A 25,886-nucleotide genomic window follows, 5' to 3' on the forward strand; every position below is an offset into this window, starting at 1 on the left:
AGGGTTGGAGATATGATACTGTTTTAGGACCTGGGAGTTTCAAACTACACCCGCGTGTGTCATACCAGGACTGGCTGTCAGACGACACAGCAATATGGAAGTCCAATCAACCAAGAACATTCTGTGCTCACTCACTACAAGAAAAGGGCAAAATGAAGAGACTGTTTGCTTCTAAGTCATAGAACAATTTTAACAAGCATGTGTCATTTGGTGATGTCTCCGGACAACCGTCCGCGTCTGAAAATAATGGTGGTGCTCAATTCACTTGAAATAAGCATCAGTCAAAAATAAAAGGCATTCCCTTACTTTGGAAAGAGAATATAACATTTTGAAGGGCTCATGTAAGGATTTATGTATTGTTTAGCACAAATCTTGCCAAAAAGACAGCAAAGTGCTGTGCTGTGCCAGAAGCAAGAATATAAGCAAAGCGAGATTGAAGAGGTAGCAGGGATCTGGGTACAGAAGGGTGCAGGTACTACTCATCATCCCAAAATGAGTCATTTGCGGTAAAGAGCCACCAGTGATGCCCATAAATATCTGTTGGTGACTAGCACGAAGCGTGCCCTCTTGGACCCCTTGGACCTTCCTTTTGGGGAAGCCTGGGGTGCCGAAGAGCAGCAGTGGCAAAACTCCAAGATGGCTCCTGGAGAATGTCCTTTTCAGACTGATATGAATCAAATTGAGTGAAACTGGATTTTATCCAATTGTAAAGCAATGTGAAGTATGGCAAGTTGACAAATTGTATGTAGTTCAAGCAGGTGAGACCCTTAAATCTTCCCTTCTTTTGTTCTATCTATTCTTTTCCTGGTGTAGCTCTGTAGCACAATATTACGGATATAGGGTGAGAAGAAGACACCCTGTGTAATGTTTGCTGAAAAACATTCACATAGTCACTTATCCTCCTTAATTTGTACTTTCAGGGCTATTCCAGGTAAGGCTAAGAAGCACTAACAAATCCCATAGCTTTGGATTAGCAAAGCTTGAAAAAATCTCCTCAATGTACAATGCCAAACAAAATAGAAACAGTAAGCAGCAGCAGCAGTGCAAGATTATCTAGACCATAAGGACCGGAGCAGAAGACACCTGAGCTGGGCAAGCTTCAATCCCACACCGAGCAGGCACAGCATGGCAGCACTAATGCAAGCTTCATTAGATGGGAAGAAAAGGAGCAGAAGAACCCTCAGCTGGGCAAGCTTCAGTTTCACACCGAGCAGGCACAGCATGACAGCACTAGTGCAAGCTTCATAAGATGGTACGGGCAGGAGCAGAAGATATATGAGCTGGACAAGCTTCAGTCCCACACTGAGCAGGCGCAGCATGGCAACAGCACACACGCTTCTGTAGATGGTAAGGATAGCAGCAGGACAAGCCTGAGCTGTGCAAGCTTCAGTCCCACATAGAGCAGGTCCAGCATGGCAGCAGCAGCGCAAACCTTCATAGGTGGTAAGGATAGGAGCAGAAGATGCCTGAGCCGTGCAAGCTTCACTACCACACGAGAAGGCACAGCACGGCAGCAGCAATGCAAGCTTCATTTGGCAGTTAAAAAGAGGAGCAGAAGATGCCTGAGTTGGGTAAGCTTCAGTACAACATCGAGCAGGCTCAGCATGCAGCAGCAGCATAAGCTTCACTAGACGATTGAGAACAGGAGCAGAAGATGTCCGAGTCATGCAAAATTCTATAGGAGCAGAAGAAGCCTGAGCTGTGCAAGCTTCTGTACCACTACAAGTAGGCAGAGCATGGCAGCATCAGTGAAAGCTTCCATATGCATGTAAGGATAGCAACAGAAGAAGCCTGAGCTGGGCAAGCTTCACTACCACATGAGCATGCACAGCATGGCAGCAGTAGCGCAAGCTTCCCTAGGCGGTTAAAAACAGGAACAGAAGAAGCCTGAGCTGGGCAAGCTTCAGTACCACATGCAGCAGGACAAGCACGACAGCAGCAGCGCAAACTTCCCTAGGCAGTTCAGAAAGGGAACAGAAGAAGCCTGATCTGGGCAAGCTTCATAGCACAGGTATCAGGCCCAGCATGGCAGAATCAGCGCAAGCTTCAGTAGGTGGTTAAAAAGAGGAGCAGAAGATGTCTGAGCTGGGCAAGCTTCAGTACCACACTGAGTATGCCCAGAATAGAAGCAACAGTCCAAGCTTGTTTAAGTGGTTAAGAACAGGAGCCAAAGAAGCCTAAGCTGGGTAAGCTTCAATACAACCCCGAGCAAGCCCAGCATGGCAGCAGCTGTGCAAGCTTCCCTATGATGTTAAGAACAAGAGCAGAAGATACCTGAGATGTGCAAGCTTCAGTCCCACACATAGCAGGCCTAGCATGGCAGGAGCTGTGCAAGTTTCCCAAGGCTGATAAGAAAATGAGCAGAAGATGCCTGAGATGTGCAAGCTTCAGTACCACACAGAGCAGGCCCAGCATGGGAGCAGCTGCGCAAGCTTCCCTAGGCTGTTAAGAACAGGAGCAGAAGATACCTGAGCTGTGCAAGCTTCAGACCCACACAGAGCAGGCCCAGCATGGTAGCAACTGCGCAAGCTTCCCTAGGCTGTTAAGAACAGGAGCAGAAGATGCCTGAGCTGTGCAACCTTCAGTCCCACACAGAGCAGGCCCAGCATGCTAGCAGCAGTGCAAGCTTCCGTAAGCAGTTAAGAATAGGAGCAGAAGCTGCCTGAGCTGTGCAAGCTTCAGTGCCATACAGAGTAGGCACAGCATGGCAACAGTAGCATAAGCTTCCCTCGCACAAACGACAGTAATGACATGAAACCAAAAGTGCAAACTAATCTAACACAGATAAATCTGTGTAATTCTGTTGACAGTTTTACAAGGGTCAGTGCATGATTGTGCATTTGTTTGTGCACTTTTGCCTGCCGGTGTTTGCCGTTGCAATTGTTGACCTCTGACTTTGTTTGTTCGGCCCATATGTGTGTTAGTGCATGTTTTTTCTTTAGGATGTTTCGTCAAAGTTCTACTTGCAATGTATGCATGGACACGTGTTTTATATGTGCTTGCGTCCCTGTGTTTCTTTGCGGGCTTTTGTGTTCGATTATTTTAGGGCTCCTTCTGCGCCTGTTTTTTGTGGTTTGTACTCTTATATGAGAGCCAATTTACATAAACGTGTCTGACTTCTGTATATACCGTTTGTCGCTAGTTTTGAGTCCAATGGAAGAACCCTGGTGTGAGTCCCATCTGCACCTCCTTCTGGTGCGAACAAGCCAGGCCGCCTTCCAGCGACAGAACTTCTTTCAGCACAGAGGGGTGGGGGGAGGGGGGGGTCAGAAAGCCAATACACCTTTCATAGCTCGATGAAGCAGACGGAAAACCTTCTATCTGCTGCTAGTGGTCACTGGGGAGCGGATACAACGGAGAGGTTACTTTCATATTTTTATCTACAACTGTTGGGGAACCAAGCTGTGCTTTTTCTAAAACAGTATCACAGAGTATGACTAGACTAACTGATTCTTAAAAATAAAATGTGCTAAGCCGTGGAAAAAGAAAATGTGCAGAGGCAACTGGTTTCTGGAGGGTAGGCAATCCATCTTCCACTACAGACTATGCATTAAAGCAGGATGTGACGTAGGTCCAAGAGCAGACTGTGAAGAAGTTAGTGCAAGGCCTGGAACTAAAACCTAATGCCGGGCCCTGTGCATACTGCCTCTGTTTTTGTAATGTGCCATAAGCATCTGTTTCTATGTTTAAAACATAAAAAATACACTTCGGGAAAAGGAACAACATGACGGACGTCATTTATTGGTCTGAGCAAATAAAGTGAAGTATTATTAATGAAGCAGGCATTCTAGCTTGAAATCCGAAATCTATCAATAAATGTAGTTGAAGGAGAGTGGGGCCTTGGAAATCCTAGCGCCCCCTCCCTCGTAAGGACCCTTCTCAGACAGGTCATATCCATGCAATATATTTTCAGGATCACCTCTGACTATGTAAATGATTTCGGTTTAGATTTATGGCAGAGTAATGTACCTTCTGAGGACATCAAATGAGGTATAGCTTGAGCTGCCCTGGTCTGGTGTTGGACACTCCGGCATCAAAGTCCTTGTATGCACACTCCATGTACAAAGCAATTTGTAGACCTTGGTTGCTCCCCACCCTCTAGTGCTGGTAGTGCTGGCCACAGAGCCAGAGGATTCCTACACCCACGTAGGAAGAACATGGAAGGAACACATCTGACTGTAAGTATACCTGAACCGTGCACCATAGTGTGTGTGGCATGTCTGTTCTATGAATGTATGCAACCAGCTCCTCCTGTGTGGAAGAAACATGGTTGAAATAGTGCCTCCACTTCATATTTAGAGAAATAACTGGTGAACACACAAATCACCAACTTCGCTGTGGAGATATCATGATAGTGTGGACTCGCTCGCTCCATATTGCTAAAGAGAGTCCCTGTCAGGTGGATGAGTCTCGTTCAGACCCTTTGGAAATAATTTTACTAACTTTGGTAACCTTTTAGTCGCCAGCGCTGTGAAAATGTGAGGTGCCAGTAACTAGTGATCATTTTGTACCTTGCTTTGCTTTTCTTCATGAATGACTCAACAAAAATCACTCTGTATACAAAAGTCCAGCTCGCGTGGAATTCGAAGATCTTTTCATATTTCTAATACAGTTTTTTTCCGAGGAATGAACAAAATCAGTTGTAAAAATAGCTTGCACGTTCACACGCTTCTGCTCACAATAGAGGGCCACTTTAACCTGCACTTCTGAGAAGAATGGCTGCCAACAACCCAGATAATCTTATTTCTCTCCTGTCCTGCCCCTGGACCCCACAGGACCTTGCCTGACCCCTAGGATGGATTCCATATATGGGCGTGGACAAAGTGGTAGATCTTCCTAACTAAATGTCCGAAGGGATTAATGGAAATCCCACTTCCTGTAGCGTACTTTATGTTTAAAGAGGGACCAATCTTTCCCTGTATAGCCAATCCCTTTATCCCAGTCCATGCCAGATACCATCATCCAAGGCTGCTCCATTTTCCATGACAGCCAATACTGAAATGATCACATTCCAACCAGCAGCTTGCTTGAAACCATATGTCATCATCCCCCATAAAATCCAATCTCCCTCTTACCTGGTTCAAAATGTGGGCATGTATAGGACTGATATAGAAATTCTGAAATTTGGTCAAGTATGGTAGAATACAATGATTCAGTTTCAGTAGTCATTACAAACTTACAACCACCAGGAATCTGAAAAATACCTTTTTCTATTCTTGATGACATGCTTGAGTATATTAAGGAAGGGATTTCACACTAAGTGGAAGAGGTATAATTCATCTAAATATATAGCTATGTAGTTGGGATAAAGATGGCTACCAAAGGGGTCCGATGAATAAGAAGGACTAGTTCTTATCAGAAACAGTTTTCAACATATATTAGACACCAAACGCTAGGCGGCCGATTACGATGTTGGTCGGAAAGCCTTTCCGACCAACATCGTTGGTTTCAATTCCAACCGACTGATTACAATACAGCCGGTGGGAATTTAAAATGGCCGGTCATTCCGACTGGATTCCGACGGGCTCAAGGAGCCGTTGGCCAGTCGGAAGCCTGCCCATAATACATATGGACGGCGTTTTACGCCATCCAGATTACGATGCATGGTTTCCGACGTACTTTCCATGCCGGGCTTTCCAAAATGGGAAGCCTGTCATAAAGTGTGTTTGGGGGCCCCTAGTAGGGCCTCCTTCTGTTGGAGGCTTAGGGGGCACCTATCGTGCCCCCTTGTTGATCCTTGCACCTTGTGGCAGGCACCTGGAGGTGCCAGCCATGGGGTGCAGGGATTAACAAACTCTCCCATTTCTCTATGAGCGCTTGTGTTATGGCCAGTTCACGGCCGTAACACAAAATCCCATAGGAAAATGTGATTATGCGACTGCATCATGTGCGGGTACATTGTAATTAGGCGGTCGGGACCGCCGACTGGAGATCGGTCGGTCCCGATTCCACAATGGTGTCAGCTGGAGGCAACTCCGACCGACATTGTAATGAGGCACTATGATTAAAGTGGACTTAAAGGTTACCAATATTTGTTGCACTTGCAGGAATTTGAGCCATATATGTGGGACGGCACACTTTTACATCACTTCTGGGATGTACTTGAGAGATTGCTCCTTGTAGTACAGAAACCGGTACCCATGTCTTATGAGTTACCTATTGTGAAGATTGCAAATCGTCTGAAATGTATCACTTTTCCTAAAAAACTCTATATTTTTAATTTTTGGAAGAGTGCAATGATGGCACGATTTTTAATACTGAAAAACGTTTGTCCTCCTGATCAAAATACGAGATGTAACTGACAGGTTTGAGCAAATTTGGGGTCCGTTTCTAGGTTTATATTGCAGATTTGATGTAACCTATTCACCTTGCTTTTGTGGTATAAATGGAATTTTGTTTTTATATTATATACTTTTTTAAGGAAGAAAAACGAAGATCGGTTAAATCAAATGTTTGCAAGAGATCACAGAACTTGAAACATGGGGAAGCAGTGATTAATTCAGGTTTTCTGATTTTACTCTGTACAAATCAGACACTAACGGGTAGATTACAATGTCGGTAGGAAAGGCTCTAAATGGGATTCGGAATCTCAGAATCCGATTCGGAACCTATGTTTCCGACCGAATCGGACACATTTCCAACCAACTGATTACGATGCCCGGAAACCGTTCAGGCTGTCCGATTCGGTTCCAAAAGGCATTCAGACAGCCTGAGTCTTTCAGAGCCGAATCGTACAGCTCTATGGACATGGTTTCTGAGTAAGTGATTACGATGACCAATTCGGACAGCTGTTCTGAATCTGTCTGCCCGACACGAAACGGCTGTCGGAATCTGGCTTTGGGGTCCTGTTGTAGGCCCCCCTTCACCTGGAGGCCTCCGGTTGTGGTCCGGGGGGGTACCCAAGGGACCTCTCTTTTCAACCACGCACAATGTGGCAGGCACCACTGGGTGCAAGTTTTCACCACCCCCCCCTTTTTTTTCATTGGGAGCCTGTGTTCTCGTTCAGAACACAGGCTCCCATTGAAGTCAATGTGAGTTCGACTGAACGATGTTGAGAAGCATCGTAATTGGTCGGTTGGACTTGCAGAACCCGATTTGGTCGAAAATGATTCCGAAACCTATTCCGTCGGAAGAGTTTCCGAGTGACATCGTAATCGTCCCCTAAATGACTATCTATCTGTTTCTGCTTCTTACCTTAAATGTTAATGCTTTGTTTTTGCCTCTGTGCATGAGGATAGAGTAAGGGTGACAGGCAGAAGCCACACAAAAGCTTGGCTTATTATGGGCTTGAGGATCCAATCGGACCTTGAGCTGAATCAGAGCCAGGCTTCAGGCTCAAGCCTGGCTCGAGCTTTCAGTGGCTCTCCTGCGTCTACAGGTTGTAATGCAATGTGTGGTGATGGCTGACTCCCAATAGAAACACTGGAAATAAATAAATCAAAACAGCAAAAACAAACCAAAACCATACAACTATGTCTTGCTGCTGAGGTCTGTGTTCATCGTTAGATGAGAAGACCTTATGCTGATCTTGGATGTTAAAACACAAATTGCGAGCATGCAAATGTTCAGGCATCCATTCCTTCTGAATCTGCAGGTTCCAGTTTACTGACATTAATTGATCTCACAAAAGGAGCTTGCTTGATTTACAAATTATAAAACGAAAACACAAAACAAGGATTCTTTAATAGTAAATTTCGTCATGAACACTTCATACCCTCCTCTATCCATCTAGGACCAACCCCCGTGTGGGTTTACTCGTTTGTGATGTGCGGCTCTCTGTCGATGAATGGTACGCAGTCCTGATAGAAAGAATCAAACACCAATAGCCTATTTACTCAGTATGCAAAATACTTTATATTAGTTTAGTTTGTGTGTTCATATATTTCAAGTTAATTACAAATGTATTATTGTTATGATTATTTTTGTGTAAGTTTAAAAATGTAATAAAATCAATTACACTGAAATAAATGCATTGTTGCAAAAGTACTATTGAAACACAAGTGTAATGTGTGATAAAGCGATAATTTAGAAAGAGCTTAACATGTAATGTAAATGCCTGAAATGCTACTGTGAGCATACCAAATGTTGTTAAAAATTGATGTTGAATGCCTATCAAAGAGAGAATAACCCGATGGCTACTTGTTTTGTTTTCGTTTGTGACATTTTGTTATTTTTCAACCTGTTCGTCTCAGGGGCATATCAGCAAGGGCCGGCGATAATTATCGCTCAGCGCGCTTAGCGCGAGTATAATTATCGCCGGCTACCGCTGAACTTTATCGCTGAGATAGCGTGCTATCAGCAACGCTTATCTCAAAAGCGATAAAATTTCAGGCGCAAGCTGCCAAATGTGCGATTATTGCTGGAAATCCAGTGATAATCGCACAAGGCTTGGCGATAGCTTGTTGATAGGGCAGGGCATACTTAACCATGATATCCACCTTCCATTGGATATCATGGCTAAATCAAACTAAAAGCAGGTGTAAGGAAAGTAGCGATAACCGCGGTTAACGCTACTTTTCTTATCGCTATGCTTGTTAGCGTGCCCATTGATAATTGGAGAAATGTCGGTTAGCGACATTTCTCCAGTTAGTTTGGGACGGAACGCCCACTTTGCATCTCATTAGAGATGCAAAGCGGGGCGTTGTTGTGACGGGCGCTAAGTCAGCAAAACACGCGAAAGCGTGTCTTTGCTGATAAGGCAATGAAATTATCACCGCTTTTCGCCTGAAAACGGACGCAAAAGCAGCGATAATTTCATAGCACCGCCTTGATGATATGCCCCTAAGTTTTTTTATTAACGACCTAACTACTATTATTTGCATTTAAAAAAATGGGAAGTTTCTTTTTTTACCTTTTCGCTGTATTTCTTTCGATATCAAGGATTACCCCATTTTAAAAGGGGTCATATGAATATTGAAATCATTTTGAGATTCGTTTCGAGACGTTCATGAAAATTTTCTCTCGTTCTATATTTGAAAAGAATGAGAAAATTCCAAGATTTTGAGGAGCTAAAAGTTCCCTAATTTAAAACAAAAAATTGAAGTGCTTGTCCAAGTTTTTCTGAGATGTTTCTATGCTTTCTGCACCTCTTTATCTTAGTTTGATGGATATTTATTTGCTGTTGATTTTCTTTACTTTTTTCGTTCTGTGTGGTGATTGACATTTCTAAAATCTTTTAGTCGTTTACATATTTTCCCTGACAAGGGGTGCTCTGACATCACTGGTAATGCTTCCTCTTTTGCAAAGAAAGCCTCTATAGTTTCCTTTTCAGTTGCGAGAGGTAAAGACGACTGCTCACAGCAGCCTCAGTGTAACCCTACGCTATGCGTTAGCACATATCTGAAAAGTATTCAGTGCCTTCTTAAGAAGGTGTCAATTTTTTTTTTGTCCGTTTATTTGTGTTCCCCTTTTTTCCTACATTTCCTACATTATTAATTAAGTGGATTGATGTATAAATCCTACATGCTATGTACTGAACAATAAAGTATTTAAAAAAAAAAAAAGAAGGTGTCAATTAGGAGGAAAGAGCTAGGAGGGTAAAAATCCTCCTTTACAATCTTGATGGTCCTTGGTTTTGTTTGAGAGGCAACACTAAGGTTGATATGCAAGGAACCAAAACCACCCACACTCAGGGTTGAGAAAAGGTCCACGATAAGTCTTCCTGAAAGCCCAATTAATTAGAAAACCTGATGGAAAAGAGGAAAAGCATCAGGGGCAAAAATGAATAACAGTGAGTGATGAAAGAGAGGATAAATCAGGGCATGAAAGAGTTATCACACATCCTTCATAATCCCAAGCCTACTTATATGTCATAAGAGGGGAAATATTATCACAAGAAGAAAGGTGAAGGTCATCTTGGTTTCAGGGGCATAGCTAACAATAGTGCAGCAGGTGCAGTGGAACCAGGGCCTAAGGGTGTGAGGAGCTGCTTCACCAAAATTGGTTGCAGGTTTTTTAACTGCCAAAGCATGAAGTGGGGGCCCGAGTTCCTCCCTTGCATTAGGGGTCATTGAACTTTTGCTTTTCCATTGCTTGGTTTGGAACATTCAGACAGGGAACACTGAAGAGACGGCCAACCACATAAAGATAGAGCCACATGCTGTTCGAGGGAAATGGTGCATCCAAATATTGACCTCTGTACTCTACCATCTGTCTACTACAGACAGTTTTCCTTGCATGCACTGGTCTTGAGTGGAATTCCAAACATGTCCTGATCCGGTTCACACTGGTCTTGAGTGGTTCACACTGGTCTTGAGTGGCATTCCAAGCATGTCCTGGTCAGGTTCACACTGGTCTTGAGAGGCATTCAAAACATGTCCTGGTCAGGTTCACACTGGTCTTGAGTGGTTCACACTGGTCTTGAGTGACATTCCAAACATGTCCTGGTCGGGTTCACACTGGTCTTGAGTGACATTCCAAGCATGTCCTGGTCAGGTTCACACTGGTCTTGAGAGGCATTCAAAACATGTCCTGGTCAGGTTCACACTGGTCTTGAGTGGTTCACACTGGTCTTGAGTGACATTCCAAACATGTCCTGGTCAGGTTCACACTGGTCTTGAGTGACATTCCAAACATGTCCTGGTCAGGTTCACACTGGTCTTGAGTGGCATTCCAAGCATGTCCTGGTCAGGTTCACACTGGTCTTGAGTGACATTCCAAGCATATCCTGGTCAGGTTCACATTAGTATTGAGTGGCATTCTAAGCATGTCCTGGTCAGGTTCACACTGGCCCTGAGTGGCATTCCAAGCATGTCCTGGTCAGGTTCACACTGTTCTTGAGTGGCATTCCAAGCATGTCCTGGTCAGGTTCACACTGTTCTTGAGTGGCATTCCAAGCATGTCCTGGTCAGGTTCACACTGGTCTTGAGTGGCATTCCAAGCATGTCCTGGTCAGGTTCACACTGGTCTTGAGTGACATTCCAAGCATGTCCTGGTCAGGTTCACACTGATCTTGAGTGGCATTCCAAGCATGTCCTGGTCGGGTTCACACTGATCTTGAGTGGCATCCCACGCATGTCCTGGTCGGGTTCACACTGGTCTTGAGCGGCATTCCAAGCATGTCCTGGTCAGGTTCACACTGGTCTTGAGTGGCATTCCAAGCATGTCCTAGTCAGGTTCACACTGGTCTTGAGTGGCATTCCAAGCATGTCCTTGTCAGGTTCACACTGGCCCTGAGTGGCATTCCAAGCATGTCCTGGTCAGGTTCACACTGGTATTGAGTGGCATTCCAAGCATTTCCTGATCAGGTTTGCAAGAACACTTTATGAACTAAAGTCATTACATGTCAGTGTTGAGTGTGAGTTGCTCATAATTGTTCTGAGTACTCAAAGAGTGCTAACAGTATTCGGCTGCTATGATGGGAATTATGTTGCTCAATGCAGAACTGAATAATCCATTGAGTAGCCTCAGGGAGGAATAGCTATGTGTGAGGGCTCCCCAGATGATGAGATGGTTCTGTAAATTCCTGATGCCTGCTGGTCAGGAGAGCCACATTTTGGCCATTTGTTCCAAAAATAGAGGTAACTCTCAGGCAATTGTGGTGGAAATAAGGAATCTCCAGTTGGTACTTGGATTTTGAAAAACATATTTGACTTATCATGTTGACATGGATGATTTGCTGGTGGGAGCTTTGTCTGGTTCCATGCAGGGTTCAGTGGGCAAGATTCCCTAGCTTTGTATGGCCTCGGCCAGCCATCACCAGTGACAATATTAGGTCATAGGATGTGTCCCTGACGGGACATTTGGTGGCATGAAATTGTCTCTACAACTCTCTATGTGATCAGCAAAGTCAAAAATTGCTGCGGTTACAGTCTGGCGCAGTAGATGTGGAGTGCTCGGAGTAGGGTATGTTCTCAGGGTGGGGGATGCTCCAGAGGGAAGCGTGGACTTCTTGCAGGATTTGGGGATCTAGCATTGATGAGGGGACATTCCATCCGCTGTCCTAAACTGTGGCTGAGCTGCACTAAATGCCTTTAAAATAAATAACTTTCCATGTTTAGCCTTCAATGCACCTTGCAAAGGTAAAAAAACACAAAAAAGATAGATTATGTCAAGTTGCGTGTGTTCTGTCTTCTCCACTTTATCCATTTCTGTCGTTGAGCGGCGCGTTGTTTTCTGTCATCTGGTCATTGCCTGGAGTCCAGATGCGCGCACCAGTGTCCGACAGATGTCTGAGCATCAGGGTGTCCGTGGAGAGCCACAATAGTGTATCCGGTTATAAAGCAAGCGGACGTACAAGTTCCAAAGGTGATGAGTGATGACGTAGAAGAAACTGCAAGAAAGGGTGGAATAAGAAAATGTAAAGGAGGAGGGGAAATGGTTCTAACCCTTCCTGAAAGGATTGAGGAAAGGGTTCGAGACACTGAAGTGTCGGATATTATAGAAAACATACCTTACAATATGAGGTGCGTCTTAGGTTATATATTTTCTGTTTTTTTTAATCTATATAAATGTCTAGGGACAACACTGTCTAGGTGGTAACCCTGAGGCACACTAGCCACAGAGCTCGCGCGCACCGTCCCTCATCACACAGAGCTCGTGCGCTTTGGTGGCTGTAGAGACATTTATTATTAATAGTGCAGGGAGGGCTTCTTGCTGCAAAGTACTGGGAATCCATCACTCTGTCAGGGGCCACATCTCTGAAGCGCAGCAGGTGATCATGGGAGGCCCCTCGCGCTCCCCAGGGCATGGTCCTGGAGAAGCCCCTCCTTTCTGTGCAGCCGCGTGCTGTATATCATGGTGCATGCCGCCAGGGGCGCCGCTTCCATTGGCGCAGCGTTTCTAGCGCCCAGCGCCCTCAGGGCGCATTAAATCCTGATTATTGCTGTATTTTACAATTCAAGCAGCAGCCAAGGGGCCCATTTCCTTCATTGCACTAGGGCCCATGACACACCGGCTCTGCACGGCGGTCCCCCTCTCCTGCCAGTGAGTGTTGGAGACAAAGGGAAATCTAAGCAAACTGAACACAGACTCCAGATTTAGATGTTGATAAATACAAGTAATGTCCACATATTTTTCTGCGATTTTTTTTGGGGGGGGGGATTTTTACATAGTGCGAACTCGACCCGCAGGTATCAGAGCGCTTTACATGAGCAGCAGTTGCGTTAGAGACTGACGCATTTGTTTTGTTAGGCATGGGTAGATGAAGTGATTTGCCCAAAATCACAGGCTGCTGAGAGTCCCTGCTGAGACTCGAACCCGGTTCCCCAGCTTCAGGGTCGACCACTCTAGCCATTAGGCCTCATCCTCTGTTTTTAATAGCACAAACTCGGCCCAAGGACAGTGGAGCGCTTTACATGAGCACCAGTTACATTACACATGGTCACGATCATGTTTTTTTAAGGGAAGGGGAGATTAAGTGATTAAACCAGAATCACCGGATGTTGAGCTGGAGCCGGAACTCGATCCTGGTTGCCTAGTTCCAAAGTCAGCAACACTGGCCGCGATGCCACATCCCCTCCCAATCTATATTTTGTTATTAAAAACTCAATAAAATATTGAGAACTAAAACACAAGGGTCTAAAATCCAAAAGGCCCTTCTGTGACACAGAGGGCTGTACCTGAATGAGACCGGATCCCTGCCGGTGCTTGCGCCAGCAGAATCAAAGACAGGAGGTGTGTGCTGCCTGTTCCTACCTGGTCTGGTCCTCTTGACTCCCTTGCCCCCGGGTCCAAGCCTTGCAGGCTTCCTGTCCTTGAATCTACAGCAGGGGGCACTCCCGGCATGATTGTCTCAATCTTCTGAGTGCATATTAATTCACCACAGGATAATATTAAGAACCATAGGTTCGTACCCTGTGCATATCATGATGCATTCCCTATCAGGGTGGAATGATTGGGAGTTCCTTTGCTAAAATGGATCTGCGGATTGCCGCACCCGTCAACAAAGGGTCGACGCTCACTGGCCTGTTCGTTGCTGCCCATACAACACCCCACACATCCAAGGAAGCACATATCTGTTATTGCACCACCCTGGGTGGTTTTGCACCACTTGATGCTCTAAGAAGCTGGAGGTCACCCACTAGGCGCTAAGCAACAGGTTAGAAAGGGAGAAGCCATGGTTCCATCCACATTAACAGTGGGGATGTTGACACAGGAAATAGGACTCTTATCTTTACAGAGGGTATTGCATATCAGTACCGCAGGACAAGCAAATCCCTCCCTTAGGCCCAACCTCTTCCAATCAAAGGCTTAGCCTGAGAGGCAGCCTGTCAGTCTCAGCCAATGAGAGCAGGACGTGGGCACTATCGCATTTGCAGCAGGCACTGTGATTCAGCCTTGTCTAGCACAGCCTTCTCTCCCTTCTTGTTTCTGATATGCAGGCTGTTGCCTCCCTCCCAACTCTTGACAGCTCCTAATATGGGCCCTTGTGCACACTAAGCCTGCCTGGGAGGGCCACAGACAGAGAGCAGCGTCTCTTTGTCTGCAGCATCTGCAGGCAAGAAGGAACAGGACCATGTGGCCCTTTTTCGGGGTTCCCATCCAAGTGGTACCCAGCAGCAGAGGAGCAGACAGCACCAGCCTCCCTGGTAAGGCAGAGGGTGAGTGTATTTGTGTATGTTGCACACGTGTCTATGTATGTGTGTGGGATTATGCATCGATTACGTGTGTAGATATATTTTTGCTGACGGTAGTGACATATCCACTGTGTGTAGGCCATGCCTTTGAGTTGCATGTGGGAGGCGGGGAGGGTCATTGATAGTCACTCAGTGGTCAGTATGTGATTGCACGTACCTGTGGAAATAGCAGTGCCTGGCATATGATGGGCATTCAAGAGCACGTATTGCATGGTTTAGAGTATGTGGTATTTGTGGCCACAAAGCCCTTATTGGGTGCCTTGGAATATGGCATTAAATAGCATATTGCTGAGAATACCACACGGCAGCGACTGGCAAATTATAAGGTGCAAATTAGTATATGGAAGATTTAACAACCAAATAGGGGAATATAGGCACATGGTGTTGATAGTCACATGACGTGGTATAGGTGGGCATAGAACATTGGCTGACGTATGCATTATATACGAGTTGGATGGCATGCGTTAGATCTCTCTGTACTTGCAATGAAAATATTGGCGTGTGATGGTGACACATGTTATGATCATGAGGGAAAATGGGAGCTTGTGCGAGTGTTCTAAAATAAAGCAGCATTTAGGGACAAAGTGAGAACTCGACTGAAAACAACATGCACTTGTTTTTTAACATATGCGTGAATTTTCAGACAGTGATTATGAAATTTGGGAACACGTTTTTATTTATTACAAATGCAAGAAAATGTAAAACGGAGAGGAAAATGATTTACTAAAACGTGAAAGATTTTTTTTTTTCGTTTATATAAAGACTAATTGTAAGAAAATGAGAAGCTAGCATTTCGGGGAAAATATGTTTAATTAATAAAATTGAAAGATGTTGTTCGTTTTTAATAGGTTTCTTCTCGGGAAACAGCTGTTTGGGCCTGAGACGAAATGAATTTATCTGTATAGTCGAAATTAAACGCTTGTATTTTGGGGATAAAACCGATGTATTTCCCAGATGTTTCAATCCAATACTTGAGAGAGAAGCAGAGCAGACGTACAGGCACATGCATCAAGTAAGATACCGGTCGCAAACGGGCAGATTCTCAGAATCTGACCCTTTGCTCCCGGTATTTTTGCATTTGGGATGCATCATCCCAAATGCAAAAATCGCTATTTAAGGAATCTCAAAATTGGGATTCCTTAAATAGCGATTGCATTTAAGGAATCCCTAATTGAGATTCCTTAAATGCAATGCATTACAGTTTAAAAAATAGCGATTTCGCTATTAGCGTGAGCAAATTACCATGAGGCTGGACCTCATGGTAATTTGCGAAAACTTAGAAAAATGCACTTATTTGCATTTTTCTAAGTTTCATGTTGCCCACACACATGCCCTTAGAGCATGTGTGTATGCAACATTTGTGCAGAGTGAACATACATGGGTGCAATAGGGTGTCATTTTGACACCCTTGCACCATCGAAATTGCGGGAGCAATTTGCGAGTACCTACTGGTACTCGCAAATTGCTCCCGCAATCTCTAATTCATTCCTATGGGCCTGGAGGCCCATAGGAATGAATGGGAAGACATTCCTTAATTGCGACTCGCAATTTGCTAGTCGCAATTAAGGAATTTGTGGGAATCGCTATTTCTTTAGCGATTCCTACATGCATAGGGTTTTGCTATTCCTTAATTGCGATTCCTTAATAATCGCTATTAAGGAATCGCAAAACCCTATGATGATGCATGTGCCTGTTAGACACTTACTGCTAATGTTATCACAGCCTGCCCATCCACTCGGATGCCTCGCTCTTGCCACAGTAATTGTGTGACTCATATGTCAAGGTCACTATTTATAGCTGAGGGCTACTACCTGCCTCTCGAGCCCACACAATCAGGGCAGCCTCGCTCTGCAATATCATTCTGTTCTGAGGGATAGCTCTGCTGTCTGAAGTCTGAGACTCTGAAATCTAGGTAATTTCCAATTTATCACTCATCCCCATTTAAAGAGACCCTCTGTCATAGCTAGCAGTAAATCCACCTGGGAAGGGACAGGACGAACAAATGAAAGAAAGTGAAATCTATAAGTGAACGTGTATGTTTTCTGCTTTACTGCTGAAATTAGGCGACCTGTCTGTGTTATAATAATAATAAAAAATATATTAATCAAGTATATATATATACATATATACATATATATATATATATATATAAATATATATCAAGCCACAAGGTTGCCTGTTAGAGAGTAGCCACACAACAGGTAAAGTATCTGCCATTAATACTGTATTGCCGGTACAGCGAGGGCAATGGCGAACATCACACAAATCAATCCAGCTTGCGCCTGACGCGTTTCGTGTCCTTGACACTTCTTCAGAGGCTCTGGAATATCTCACAGCCATAGCGATTTTTGGCATCTTTATGAAACAGATGAAGTCCCGCCCCTCTGGGCGTGACCGACCCCACGGCCTGCTGGACCTCGTAGTGCCAATTACTTCCACAGTGAGCTGCCATGGCTGTGAATTGATAGTTCAAAGTGTTACCTCAGTGGGTTTGTGAGGTGCGGCTTGGATCCTCGCTGATACTTTCAATCGGCAATAAACGGTCTCCTGTTCCAATTGCAGCGGCGTCGGTTGGCGTCACTGCTGGAGTGTTGAGCCAACACCGGGGCGTCCTCCGCGGCTCAGGCCAGCCGCAAAAACATCAAGCCACAAGGTTGCCTGTTAGAGAGTAGCCACACAACAGGTAAAGTATCTGCCATTAATACTTTATTGCCGGTACAGCGAGGGCAATGGCGAACATCACACAAATCAATCCAGCTTGCGCCTGACGCGTTTCGTGTCCTTGACACTTCTTCAGAGGCTCTGGAATATCTCACAGCCATAGCGATTTTTGGCATCTTTATGAAACAGATGAAGTCCCGCCCCTCTGGGCGTGACCGACCCCACGGCCTGCTGGACCTCGTAGTGCCAATTACTTCTACAGTGAGCTGCCATGGCTGTGAATTGATAGTTCAAAGTGTTACCTCAGTGGGTTTGTGAGGTGCGGCTTGGATCCTCGCTGATACTTTCAATCGGCAATAAACGGTCTCCTGTTCCAATTGCAGCGGCGTCGGTTGGCGTCACTGCTGGAGTGTTGAGCCAACACCGGGGCGTCCTCCGCGGCTCAGGCCAGCCGCAAAAACATCAAGCCGCACCTCACAAACCCACTGAGGTAACACTTTGAACTATCAATTCACAGCCATGGCAGCTCACTGTAGAAGTAATTGGCACTACGAGGTCCAGCAGGCCGTGGGGTCGGTCACGCCCAGAGGGGCGGGACTTCATCTGTTTCATAAAGATGCCAAAAATCGTTATGGCTGTGAGATATTCCAGAGCCTCTGAAGAAGTGTCAAGGACACGAAACGCGTCAGGCGCAAGCTGGATTGATTTGTGTGATGTTCGCCATTGCCCTCGCTGTACCGGCAATAAAGTATTAATGGCAGATACTTTACCTGTTGTGTGGCTACTCTCTAACAGGCAACCTTGTGGCTTGATGTTTTTGCGGCTGGCCTGAGCCGCGGAGGACGCCCCGGTGTTGGCTCAACACTCCAGCAGTGACGCCAACCGACGCCGCTGCAATTGGAACAGGAGACCGTTTATTGCCGATTGAAAGTATCAGCGAGGATCCAAGCCGCACCTCACAAACCCACTGAGGTAACACTTTGAACTATCAATTCACAGCCATGGCAGCTCACTGTAGAAGTAATTGGCACTACGAGGTCCAGCAGGCCGTGGGGTCGGTCACGCCCAGAGGGGCGGGACTTCATCTGTTTCATAAAGATGCCAAAAATCGCTATGGCTGTGAGATATTCCAGAGCCTCTGAAGAAGTGTCAAGGACACGAAACGCGTCAGGCGCAAGCTGGATTGATTTGTGTGATGTTCGCCATTGCCCTCGCTGTACCGGCAATAAAGTATTAATGGCAGATACTTTACCTGTTGTGTGGCTACTCTCTAACAGGCAACCTTGTGGCTTGATATAAATATATATATATATATATATATATATATATATATATATATATATATATATATATATATATATATTATCTACTGGCGGTTGCCAGTTGATAGTTATAGTTAGGATCGTGTTTCCATAGGAAATCTGCAACATTCTATTTGGAATAACTTTGGTGCCGATTGACGAATCCTTGCGAAATTTTCAAAATAGGTGTGGCGCTTCGCTCCACTCCTTCCCTGAAAGTCTTGGGGGGATTCGTCAAGCGGGGGCTGAGAAAAAGGGGGGTCCCAAAACGCGTTTTCCCCATGCATTTTTCCATAGGACCTTTAGTCCAAGCTACAGCCCGAACGGCTGAACAGAATTACTTGAAATTTGGCAGAGAGGTAGTCCTCAGGTCAGGGATGTGCCTTTTGCAGGTTTGGTGTAAATCTGTTCAGTATTTCCTGAGAAAATAGCGTTTAAAAGCATATATATATCTATAAGCGCGCTCTGTGCGCGTACGGTAAAACTTACCGTACGCGCACGCTGCCATGCGCGAGCGCGATTCTGATTGGTTGTTAGATCTTAGTAAACATTCGAATCGGTCGAAACCAGGAAGTGTCGGCCGCCATTTTGTCTCTCGCAGTCTGAGGGGGTGAAAAACAAAGGTGGAGAACGTGAAAAGGGGGCAGGGTGGACAGTTCCTGACCCCCTAGCCTTAGTCAGGGGGTCCCAGAAGGACCCCCAAGGGCCAAAATTTCCTTTAATTTTTTTGCGAAAAATCGCGGAGTACGCGTAGCGTGCGCGTACGGTAGAACAGCACGCGCACGGTGCGAGAAGCTCACCGTGCGCGTACGGTACGCGCACGGTGAAAAACCTTAAAAAATAAAATTAAAATAAATACATAACTTAGCATTTAAAAAAACTTACAAATTCACTGAAAAAACCATAGGTTTCACACACGTTATAGTTAGGAATTAGCATTTAAAAAACCTTGCAAATTCACTTAAAAAACCATAGGTTTCACACATGTTATAGTTAGCTGGACATTTCACTCGTGAAAACCCATTGAAATTCCCCCGTTATAGTTAGTGCAGGCAACTATAACTCACGCGACCGCAATCCTCTGCTGATGACGTCAGATATTACATCACTGATGACATATGTGTCTTTCTGAAAAAAAAATATTTGTAATATATGTATAGCTAAAAATTAATGGAAGAAGACATGGGTAAATAAGTGTCTAAATACAGTGATGTAATATCTGACGTCATCAGCAGAGGATTGTGGTCGCGTGAGTTATAGTTGCCTGCACAAACTATAACGGGGGAATTTCAATGGTTTTTCACGAGTGAAATGTCCAGCTAACTATAACATGTGTGAAACCTATGGTTTTTTAAGTGAATTTGCAAGGTTTTTTAAATGCTAATTCCTAACTATAACGTGTGTGAAACCTATGGTTTTTTCAGTGAATATATATATATATATATATATATATAGATATATATGTATATATATATATATGTATATATAAATATATATACATACATACATATATGTACAGGACCTTCCTACCTCAGCCATCGACAGAACTTCCGCCGACCCCCCTGGACACCGGCGCACCTCTTCACCGACCCTCGCACGCACTCCCCGCATCCGTCGTAGCGGCAGCGGTGGCTGCTTTCTCCTATGTCCTGGCCAAGACCTGGAACGGCCTTCATCTCCAGCTCCGTACAGCCCCCTCGCTGGCAGACTTCAGAAAGAGACTCAAGACCTGGCTCCTCGACGGAAGCACAGCGCCCAGACACCCCCAGGGGTGAGAGTGTTGTGCTTTACAGATGCTGCTTGATGGTTTGAGTGATACATATTCATCTGACACAGAAGAATTAACAATTTGATAATTTTACTGAGTTTCCCTTTCTGAGCCTTTTGGACCATTATGTAGGCAAAAAGTGCTGTAAAATCAGGATGTTTTACATGTTTTTTTTCCAAAATTGTCACCCACAGAGGACACCTCAACACCTCTGTTTTGTTCAGAGAAGCCGCCCCTACAGCAGCAGTATGAGGAGCACTGAATTTTCCTGGACGGACGCCTAGTTTGTTACACCAGATCAGGAAATTATTTTTTATTTTCAAGAAACAAACTCCCAAAGCAGTAGATTGTTTCTTAAAACACAAGCATAAAGACCTTAATGGGCTCAGTTTTCTCCCTTTGCATGGGGGGTAGGGGGAGGGTCATGGTTTGATTTCCCTGCCTGGACATCTGTGCTTATGGGAACACTAGGCTATGCTTGATGGTCCCAGAAAGGGGAATTGAGCGACAGTCTTGCCTACTTAGGAGTGGGGCCACTATGACCTGAGGGCCCTGTTGTGGATTGGCTGTCAGGCCAGAGGTTTCTCTGGCCAAGCAGGCTGAAGTTCCAACATTGGAAATCATGACTTTCCGAAGCGCTAAAGGGGGTAGGGCAGGGTTCTTCAAAGTCAGTCGTGGAGGGCCGGATCCCTGCCAGATTGTTAAGAGAACTACATTTATCTAAATTGGGATATGCAAAAAATCTGGCATGGATCTGGCCCTCCAGTACAGACTTTGGAGATCCCTGGGGTAGGGGAATGGCAGATGTTCCAGGACAGGAATCCTGCATATTTACAGCAGTGGTCTCTCCCAGACAAACTCTTAATGTACCCCATAAGTGGTAATGTTCATCCCCAGCTACTGAAGAGTCGCCAAACCTTATGAAGTCTTGAGTCACCACTGCAATCATTAATTGTCAGGTCCATGGGATAATGAGTACAAGTGATTGTGCCTATTAGTTCCGCCTGCCCTATGATCTGGAGAAAAAGCTCAAAGTGCAATTTTAAAATGTTTTAAACATATTCACTGGACATAAGAGAAGGGAATTTCTCTTCCTCTGTATTGTACTGAAAAGTAGAGTAGACAGCTTAATAATAATGATAACAATTCATTTATATAGAGCACGCTACCATTTGTCTGGTCTCCTAACATGGATACAAGTTTGAAACTACTATCCAGTTTAATGGTACTCATTGTAAGATGAAAGGCTGAGCGGACTAGTCAGGTTTCCAACGAGTGACCTACAGATTACAGAGAGTATGTACAATTGATGCTTTAGTCCTGCTAAAGAAACATAGTGCCTGGCACTAAACAATCCCCTTATTTAGGTGCTACTACTGTAACCCAGAGACTACTGATCCCAAATGTTGTGCTAAGCCTGTAGGTTTTTCCCTAGAAATAGCCTCTAAATTAGCCTGTGAGCCTCTGGAAATTCCTTCCTTTGAACAAAGTCTTTTGCCTCTAAAAGTGGGTGAACTGGAGCGGTGGAACAAGGATCTATTCAAGGGTTCTTCAAACATCCATGACAGATTTTTAGCATATCCTCATTTAGATAAATGTAGTTATCTTAAAATCTGGCATGCATCCAGCCCTCCAAAACCGACTTTAGAGAACCCTGATCTATTCCATTAGCTATCATTAACCACGCTCACCCAGTATGCGGTAATGCTGCTTTTGAATAGATCTCGGCTGATGGAATTACGAAACGGAAGTAACATTGTATATTTATTTATTTTCTTATTAAGGAGTTTTATAAAATGCTGCGTGTCTTATTTTAGTTAAAGCATGAGTCCAATCAGAAGTGTGATTAATTCTTTCTGAATTTCTTTCATCAAACTTTTCCTGAACTGCACACAGTTGGATCTGCTTGACTAAGGGTTCACTGAATGTCCCTGGTTCCAGATTTGTCTCCCTCGTGGTAGTCTCTGGTAACACCTATCCCAATTCCTGCCCTCGAGGTACAAACCCACAGCTGGGGGAGTGGAATTTCGGGAACAAAGCAAACAGGCTTTTTCTGATCCTATGTTGCTCTCTCCGACTTCCCTGAGAGGGGATCTGGGCCGGTTCCAGGTACTGTGAGATGTTTTCCTAAAGCGGAGAGGACAAGAGAGACTTTGCAGAAGGAGATGCTGTCAGTCACCCGGACAGAGTGTTTCCGTGTGGTTTGCCAGACCATATCAGGAAAAAAAATTCCTTCATAAAACGCTCTTCTGTGTCAAGAAAGAGCAGAGTTCTTGGTGCTACACAATTTTTAAGGGGCAGGAGGAAAAAAAGGGAAGTGTTACAAGGCCGAGCAATGAGGCGGAGGCGACCATGGTGTCTTTCAATTACAGGAAAAGTGTTAGGGTGAAGGTGGTGAGAGCACAAGGCAATTAGGGTCTGTGAAGTTACAGAAAACATTTGAAAGATTTGTGAAGCTCACAAATCAAGGTGCAGAAAAAGTCTTAATACGTAGTTTCTTGTTGGACCCCTCTCCACCTCCACCCACCCTTTTTTAGCAGAAGAATAATCTTGCAAAAGAAATGTTGGTATATTCTGCTCCACTAACTTGTTGGTTGGATTTTTCCCCACTGGGAATGTTTTGCAAAATGTCCAAACTCCACTAATTTCACAAAGTGCAGAGTTGATCAAATTCCCGAAACCATTCCTGGGAAACTTTAACATTTTGCAGAGCCCTGGGAAGAACAAGCAGTACTTGGAAAATCAAGAGCAGAATCCTTCCTAGGGTATCACCAATAATGGTGACAAATTCCCCCTGGAAAGAGCAAAGTGCTCTGGGTGAGACTCGGATGGGTGCGCAAATTATTTCTCCCAAGGTGACAAATAGCCGTACATCAGTCCTAGGTGAGGCTCCAGGGAGACTAGGCAGAGGATTCATTTAGTTTTCTAGAGAATGTGGCCACGGATCTTCTTCATATCTGGAGTGACAGCAGTGATGAGCTGCTTCTTTGTGGAGGTGGCACAGGAATGAGCTAGTGTTCTGTGGATTATCGAGGGAGCGACCTGGTCCTTCATAGAGTCGAGACACAGTTATGCTGAGGCTTCTGCAGATGCATTGGTCTTGTAGAGAATCAGCCAATACTGTCTTGCTTCTGTAGTGTTTGGGGTTTTGACTAGATCTTCAGCACCATGGTGGCAGAGGAGAGTAGCTACAAGGGTGAATTAGTTACATGAAAAAGGTCTCTCTGTAGTGTGGCAGTGTGGCTGCGGAGATTTTGCAGCGATGGTGAATATTTTTCCAAATATATTGATGCCTGTGTGTGCATTTGGACTGCATGTGTTGGATGTACACATATGGATGATACATGTGGAAAAATACCATCTACCCATTGCCGGTATCTGACCCATATGTGGCCAGGCCTGGCAATGAAATTTATGAAAGTTTTAGATCCTTAGTGTACTTGCCAGTAGTGCGCTGACTACTATATCAATACACAGTCCTGGCAATGGGCATATGGCACAAAAAGGACACATATTCCTTGGGGTAAAGATCCAGCTGTGAATGGGGGACCTGAAGAAAGGGATCCACATCAAACTCCTGGATCAACAAGAAAGGGGTGAGTATGCACCCCAAATCCTTTATTACCAACTTCTTGAAGCTGGTGGTCAGCTCGTGGAATAGGCAACTCGTAATACAGACAGTGGTGAAACTCCCCTGTACCGCCTTATGGCAGCTGCCTTTCCCTGACCGCGTGCCCTGAGGTCAGCGGTCTGTTGGCGGTTTCAGAGGTTAAGCTGCGGTATTCGCAAAGCCAATCCACACAACTCGTAATACGGCAGTCAGACCACTGAGCTCTACACGGTCAGACCGTCACCGCCGGTACGGCAGTCCACAGACCACCAAACTCGTAATAAGGCCTTAGTCTCAGTTTGCAATACTATCTACACATGAAAAAAAGATTATTGATGCGTCCAAACTAAATATACTACTGAAATAATTCACTCCAGTTGTAAACAGAATACCTTTCACATAATCTTCCATCCACAGTACAAAACTCGCAGTATAATCGGGCAGTAATTATTAAACATGCCCCACCTAAAAGTAGAAGTATCCATTGTAATTTAAGTATGTTTGCCCTGTGTGGGCAGTAACCTGTCCAACACATTTCTAAAAGTAGCAAATTCTCCTAACAACAGACATACCCAACAGGAAATAATGGTAAACTCTCCGATTGGCTCTATTGTCTCACTTGACTTAATTCACTAGAGAAAGTGATGAGGGTCAGATCGAGGAAGACAAGGTCTGTATGGGGGCTACAGGAGGCGCTGTGCTACGTCAATGTACTGCCGCGGTTATGCAGGGTCTTTGCACACATTAGCACTGTGTGGATGCATTTGATACGGTATTTTAGTTTGTTTCACTCCTTTTTTGTGGTTATCAATGCTTTTCACAAGCAACAAAAAATCAATGTTTATACTTTCGAATCCGAATCTTATGTTTTGCTGCTGCAAATATCAAGGAGGGTCCCAGGCTTCATGAGTGACACATTAATCCTGTATAGATTAAGAGGCTCTCTACTGCAGGAGAGCCAGCTTCTAGTCCTGGACCAGGCATTGCAGAAGCCTGGTCAGGGTGGCCTGGCCTCTGCTGGGCACGCTCTGAGAGCTGGGAAGAGCTGGCTTGCAGACAGAGAGTAGAGCACATTTTGTAAACTCTTATGGACCCGGACATTTGGAAATGGCTGAGTTGGTGCAGGCTGCTTGGGGCTGCTGGCCCATAGTTCCTAATTTGTTCTACTTTTAAATGCAGGAAGCCCATAACGGTGAATGTTGTAGACATAACAGTTGTGCTTCACACACATCTGGTTAGGAACACATAAAATGCCCTGTCTTCATTAAAACGTGTTTGACAATAACATCAGGACGATTAGGGTTTTTCCAAATTGTTGGTTTTTAGGTTAATGTACAGGCCACAGGTAGACTGTGCAAAAGCTGTTTACAATCTCTGGTGCATATTTTATCTGCTTGTTTACGGGTTTTTTTCTCGTTATTTTAATTCTCTAGCAAGAAATATAATATATTTTTTAGTTACTACCAACCCTACAAATTCTTTTGTTATTTTGTTCATACAATATATGACTCATATGGCGCATACTGTGAACTGAGTCTCCTCCAGGTGTCTTGGTGAGTTCGGGCTGTGGGTGTGTGTGTATGAAGGGGCGCACCATTGAGTGTTCTCGGATTGAGGCTGAAGAGAGTGCGAGTTTTTCACAGTGCCTTTCAGTGAGTCATAAAGGTGTTCAGACTACATGCACATCCAATCTTTGGCCTCTCTGCAGAGCACACACAGTGATGGGCATATATGTGTCAAATGGGATTCTATGTGAAGGCGTGTAAAGGAGGTACATATCTGTCAAAATATCGAGCAGACCAGAGGAAAGACGGTGCAGTGCTTACAGGTAAATAGGTGGGAGGTTTGAGTGGGGGATGAAGTAGAGGAGATTTTGGGATGTAAGTGCAGAAAGAAAGAGTGAGAACACAGTGTGAAGAGGAAAGAGATGTTGGGTGAAATAGAAAGCTTTTAGGATAATAAGGAATACG

At 44.8% G+C, this 25,886-nt stretch overlaps 1 protein-coding gene across 3 annotated transcripts in view; it reads left to right on the forward strand.

The window, feature by feature from the left end:
* The window catches only part of CHRM2 (cholinergic receptor muscarinic 2), a 629,935-nt gene that overhangs the window by 339,521 nt on the left and 264,528 nt on the right, over positions 1 to 25,886 (forward strand). The window contains exon 1 of one of the 3 annotated variants that reach the window (XM_085652001.1): positions 14,306 to 14,540. The exons of 1 other annotated variant lie outside the window; for it this stretch is intronic. The gene's annotated coding sequence lies outside the window, so the exon portion shown is untranslated. Of the gene's footprint in view, positions 1 to 14,305; positions 14,541 to 25,886 lie in introns of those variants that run through there. One more of the 3 variants, XM_085652000.1, reaches the window with a different exon arrangement.

The sequence above is a fragment of the Triturus cristatus genome, chromosome 4_1 (genome assembly GCF_964204655.1).
Source record: "Triturus cristatus chromosome 4_1, aTriCri1.1, whole genome shotgun sequence".
Taxonomy (NCBI): Eukaryota; Metazoa; Chordata; class Amphibia; order Caudata; family Salamandridae; genus Triturus; species Triturus cristatus.